Source organism: Cynocephalus volans, chromosome X (genome assembly GCF_027409185.1).
Source record: "Cynocephalus volans isolate mCynVol1 chromosome X, mCynVol1.pri, whole genome shotgun sequence".
Lineage (NCBI taxonomy): Eukaryota > Metazoa > Chordata > Mammalia > Dermoptera > Cynocephalidae > Cynocephalus > Cynocephalus volans.
The window spans coordinates 47,100,173-47,106,294 of NC_084478.1; the positions used below are offsets into that span (position 1 = coordinate 47,100,173).

The window sequence follows — 6,122 nt, forward strand, 5'->3', positions numbered from 1 at the left end:
GTATAATAAAAGCCTTCTTCGTTCTTGGAGACGTTTCTGAGAAGGCCAAAACTGTTGCAATTTGCCAAATTTTTCTAGTGCATACTATGTGACAGGTGTTTTCAAATATAAGATCACAACAATTTTCTAAAGGACACTTTATGAATATCAGCAAGGAGAGTTTAATTTCTTTTTAGCTTAGCAGCCCTTTCCTGCACTTACCCTTACAATAATCTCAGTACACTGAGAATTTCCTTCTTCCTGTCACTTCATGATCAAAATCGTAACTTGTGAATATGTGCTACCCACCACTTGATGAATATGCCTGAACACTTGTACAGGTGTCTTTACACACACTGAAAAACCAGGATTTTCTGCTGGGGCAGATACAGACAAGAGTCAGCTGAAGCATGGGGATTCGTTTTACATTTCTCATAAAGGCTAGCATGCTAGGGAAATATTCTCTATTAGTGTTAGAGAGAATAATTGGTACAAAAAGATGTCCGTGCACTTATCCCTGAAACCCGTGAATATGATATGCGGCCAAAGGCACTGTGTAGATATATTAAGTTTATGAAACCAATATTAAAATAGCGACGTATTCTGAATTATCCAGGTTGGCTCAACCTAATGACATGAGCCCTTATGAGCAGATAACTTTCTCTGGCTGGCGGAAGAAGAGAGGTACAGCAGAAGGAGAAGTTTAGATGATTCCAAGTGTGAGGAGGACCCAACGTGCAGTTGCTGACTCAAGATGAACGGGCCCAAGTACAAGGACTGGAGAGAGGCCTTGAGGAATTATGGTTGCTCCAGCTGAATGCAGCAAGGAAATGAGGGACACTAGTCTTGTAGCTGTAAGGAACTTAAATCCACCAACAACCCAAATGTGCTTGGAAGAAGATTCTTCCCATAGCCTCACAAAAATAGCCTGGCCACGGATAGCTTGGTATGGGACTTGCAAAATACAGAGCAGAAAAATCAGCAGGGCCAAACTGGATTTGTCACCCACAGATGTGAGATAATAAATGTTTGTTGTGGTAAAATGCTAAATTTTAGTAATTTGCTGCTGCAGTCATAGCAATCTATCTCCTGGGAGGACTACAGGGTTTGTTAGAATCCAGCCTCTGTAGATCGTTGCTACACAGTGACTTCCTTGATCTATCATTATTTCCTACTTATAAGGGAGGTTTTTATTCTTGACTACTTAGTTAAGCTCACTCATCAGTGTATGGATTCAGTGCCCAGTCTCAAATAAGTCATCAGAATAAATTCTCTATTCTTTCTAACCTCATTTACTTTCTGAAATCTCCAACTTCAGAGTTATATCACAAGAACCAGTAGATTCTATGCCAAATCAGACTCTACTTACAAGTCAATTTGGAAAAATCTCTGAGAGCAAATGAGCAAACATTAAACCTCGCTGCCAAAGTAAAAAATCATGTGGAAGAGGCTGTTGTTATCAGAGGGACTCCAAGATCAGGAGCGGAACAGACAGTGGACGTCTGCAGGTCGTTGGAATGCTCTAAGTCAAGAAAAAGAAAGGAAGGTTATTGTGGACTTTCCCACAGCAAGCAGTGTTCAGTCTTCATGGAAGGAAGCAGGAAAGAGCTGGTCAGGATCCAGATTTGGGCATCAGGGATCCAGAGATGGTCAGGATCCAGATTTGGGCATGAGGGCCCAGTGGGACAGACTCAGGAGAAGAGCAATGTAATTCAGGAAGTGCTGGGTCTGTTCCATGTGCCAGCACTTGGGCAAACTCAGCTCTCAGAGAATCCTGGAGCAAGGGAGAAGTGGACCCCAGGCAATGAAGCCCCCAGGCAGTCCCCAAATGGTGATTAATTCTCATTTTTTTTCCTTTATTTATTACACTTCGTGTTAGTACATAGGCCCCAGCTCCTTCCTTTCATTGCCCAGAGACAATATGCAGTAGTGAGAAGAGAAATGAAATAAGAGACACAAGGTCGGTTTAGGCTTGAAGTGGGAACAGCATGAACCCTAGAAGTATTCAGACCAGGGGTCTAATGCTAGCATTATCGCTTACAAGAGAGGTGAACTCAGGAAAATTGCAAAGTTCTTTAAGCCTCTTATTCTTTGTGAAGTGGGTTTGATAAATAGTCCTCTCAACTCCTGGCTCATGTATTCCTTATAAAGTAAGAGTGTTGGGATCTATCCAATTTATTCAAGGAACCTGGCACAGTGCCTGAAATATATAGGGTTTTGATAAATTTCAGTTATAATTATAATTATTTTGACCCCCAAACCTAGCAATTTCCTTCCTGGTTTTTGTTTGTTCATTGAATGGATTTTCATCCAGGAAATGTCAGAGAATTTGCAGCCAGCTAGGATATAGCACACCAAATTAGCCAAACTGTTGTTTTGATGATTGAACTAAATTACTTACTCTACAACTTCTCTGAGAATATGTTATTTATTGTTGGTGTGGGGGAGTCTTACACAGTTTGACCCACTTCAAAGCCAGTAGAAATTGGGTCAAGGTCGATTTCAATCCCTCCATCCCATCTGTCCTTTCTTTCAAACCACCTGTATTTGCAATTATTTCACCCCATAAAAAATCTAGTTTTAGCTTAATGTTTCCCAAATAACATACAACATACCCTAATTCAAACGCCCATTTGATGGATGTGCTTTGCCTTTCACTGCAAAGATCGCCAGCACAGCGGCTTCTGAGCATCCCATCTCATAGGAGTATCATCACTCTCTATCAGACACTCACTCGCAATGATGTGTGTAAATCACCTTTTTATGCAGTGTTCACCTGCACTGAGACAAAAGTACTGGACATCTTCATTCCTTCCCCAGGGGGAGATTTCTCTCTGGTTTATTCACGATCGAAAAATAACTGCTAAAAGCAATTTTCCTTTCCAGACTTTAGTCTGTCAACTCTGAGACACACCACCTGAGGTTTTGGCTCCTGCTCGTTATTCCCATAGGCTCATCTGACCCACCACTCAGCTTAATTTAAAATTACCTCACAATGAAGGACTTAAAGTTTTCCAAGGCTCCAAACCCTCTTGCCACAGGGCATTTACACTGGACTGCTTACATCCCAAACCTCCAGATTCTCACACCTTCTTTTGCCTTGTCCTTTTGCTTAGGGGTTATCCCAATGCTAGGTACTCAATGTTTGTGTCCCCCCCAAATTCATATGTTAAAGCTTAAATCCCCAATGCGATGGTACTCAGAGGTGGGGCCTTTGACAGATAATTAGGACATGAGGGGAGAGCCCTTATGAATGGGATTAGAGCCCTTATAATGGGATGAATGGTCTAGAGCTCACCCCACCATGTGAAAAAACAATGAGAAGACTGTAAAGTAGGAAGAGAGTGGTCACCAAGAACCCGACCTGGCAACCTGATTTCAGGCTTCCAACCTCCAGAACTGTTGTTTAAGCCACCAAATCTATAATGTTTTGTTATAGCAACCTGAACTAAGTCATGTACCACTTTTCTTTCATGATGGCTGATTTAAGACTTTAAATTTCAGGAAAAATTCTTGTTCATCTTAGCATTCCCGGTCTTACCACAAGCCTTCCAAAGAGTAGATTCTCAACTATTCTCTGAGAAAAAATAAATGAGCCCCTGAGAAAGAGGTCTAATTTATTACCATTTTATTTCTCCTCTATTCTTGAATACACTAAACATGTCCATATATATAAATGTGTATGATAAGTGAAACCAACAATTTTTATAATCTTTTATTTTTAATATATTTATTGACATTAATTTTTATTGAAACATATAGATTGTACATATTCATAAGGTATAAAGTAATATTTCAATATATGTATACAAGGGTGATGATCTAATTAGGGTAATTAGCATATTCATCTTTGCAAAACTTAATCATTTCCTAGCTATTACAATGCTGAGTTCTTTCACATTTCAAAGAAAATGCCTAATTTGCTGTAATGCTATCTTGTTCCAAATCACTAAATACAATGAAACATTTCTTAATTTGTTTTACAAAATAATAAGACTTTTACTCTTTAATTTGGTTCACAGCAATCAATGTTTAAGCAATGTTATTCACAAACTTATATTCTGAAGGTACTTAAACTTCTTGATTAAAGGAACAATATTTTAAAAAAATTATCTAGGAACACAGACCAGAACAGGAAAATAAATGTTATACACTGTGTTGTCACCAGCCACACCCTGACTTTCCAAATTAGAACACGGAATTCTCTGTTCAACCACAAAGTGAAGAATGCCTCAGACTTTACTAGGGGTGTGAGGAGCTGCTGGACATGGCCCTAGAACAAGCACTGGCATGGTACTATTGCGAGCTCTAGCTGCAACTCTGGCTTGGGCTCTCTCTTCCTTACCTTTCAAAGCCTCTTCATACCATAATGGAAAGGCACTGGGGATGGTATTATGGACCTTGGCTAAAAACTCAAGAGCTTTCATCTTGCTTGTTTCAGTGTGGGCTGTCAGACCCCAGAGGAATTCATAGCTTGGAGGATCACTATCAGGCACATGCCGGTATTCCATGTAATTTTCCCACACCAAATCTCTAGTAATGAGCTTCCTGTGTTCCCCAAAAATGAAGTGATCCCTCCCCTCATATAATCCCATAACATTTAATATTTGCCATATTTGCTCCTCAGTGATGCAATTACCCTTTGTGGAAATCACACACAAGATAATCATCAGCAGGCCGGTCTTGGGCACACCTCCATCATCTCTCAGCCTTGCGTCACTGCTTGGTTCCAGCTTGTTGACAGGGACATAGATGTGCATATTGGGCTCCATTTTCCTCATGTCAAGGCCAAAGATCAGCTCCAGGTGCTCAGAAGCTCTACTTGGGATCTCAGGGTAGTGCCTCTTGTGCATCTGGATTACATTTCTCAGCATATCTCTTTGAAATGGGCTCTTTTATTTGATACTTGTACAGCAGATACCAGATCAATAAAAGCACCTTCTCATCAACAGGATCTTTGGGCAGGTGCTCAGTGGAGTGCTGGGCCTGGGAGGATCTTGGCCTTTCTTCCACTTGGTTGTTGGCCCTTTCGTTAGCTCTTGTATATGAAAGAGCTGTATCAGTAGTGGCGGTGGATGGGGCTCTCCCAGGCCCTTGGGGATTGCTGGCTGCCCCTTCAATTGAGCTCTGGGGAATACTCTTTCTATGAGAAGAGGAAGTGGAGGAAAACTCTCCTTGCACTCCTGCAGTGGCCTGAGCACCCAGCAGCTCTTCAGGCTCTTCTTTGACCTGATGGCGTTTCTCATGGGCACGGAGCTTACTCTTCCTTCCTCGAGGCATGATGAATTTAGACAGGAACAGTAGGCAGGTAGGCAGATGACTCAGTGACCTAGAGGAGAAAGGAGAAGACGGTTAGCCCACTTCAGCCGGGAGACACCTCCTTGGCTTTAGCTTAGGCCACCTCTGCAGTATTTCTTGAAATTACTGCTCCAGGAACCCACAATGTTCCTATTCCCTGATCTGCCTGTTCCCTGAAGACCCTGTGGAACTAAGGTATGCCCTAGGTTGCTACTTGTCAGATCTGCCTGGGGCTTACTGGAGATTAAAGCAGTGGCCCTTTTCTTTGGTAGGAGAGTCTTTCTCTCAGTTCACATTAAGGGTCATCACCTAACTTATAGCAAGACCTGGGGTGTCTCTGACCTCCTGCTTTGATGCTGACCCCTCATTTCAAATCCCTTATCTCTCTGACAAACCAGAGGATGAATTGAAGGGAACTTCATCTGACCACATCTGCCTGGAGACACAGAGGGATGAAAGCCCAGGCAGAGCTTTGTAGGACTCTCTGTCCTGGGGTAATTAATGTTCTCAGTACTCACTTCGTGTTCTCACCTTGGCTTCTGGGAGGGCCCAGGATCCCTCCCTCTTATGAACTTAGATATATTCCCTCTGAGCAAGGCCCTCACATCCCTGAAAGCCCCGAAGAGACTGTCAGGGATGCCACAGCCTAATATATCTGCTACATGTTATGTCAAGTCTGAAGGCATGGATGGGACTCTGTGACTCTTACTGTTCTGGGGTGGATAGTCCCCTCAGTCCTCACTCAGGGTCCTCACACTGACTGCCACATAAGTTTGGGATTCCTCCTTCTAATGACATAAGGCTGCCCCTCTCAGCCCAAAGACCTCAGCTCCCTGAACCTCCCC

The 6,122-nt window shown here is 42.4% G+C and overlaps 1 pseudogene; it reads right to left on the reverse strand.

Moving 5' to 3' along the window:
- Nucleotides 1-4,211: 4,211 nt before the first annotated feature.
- LOC134367969 (melanoma-associated antigen B10-like) lies at nt 4,212-5,259 on the reverse strand (annotated as a pseudogene).
- Nucleotides 5,260-6,122: the final 863 nt, after the last annotated feature.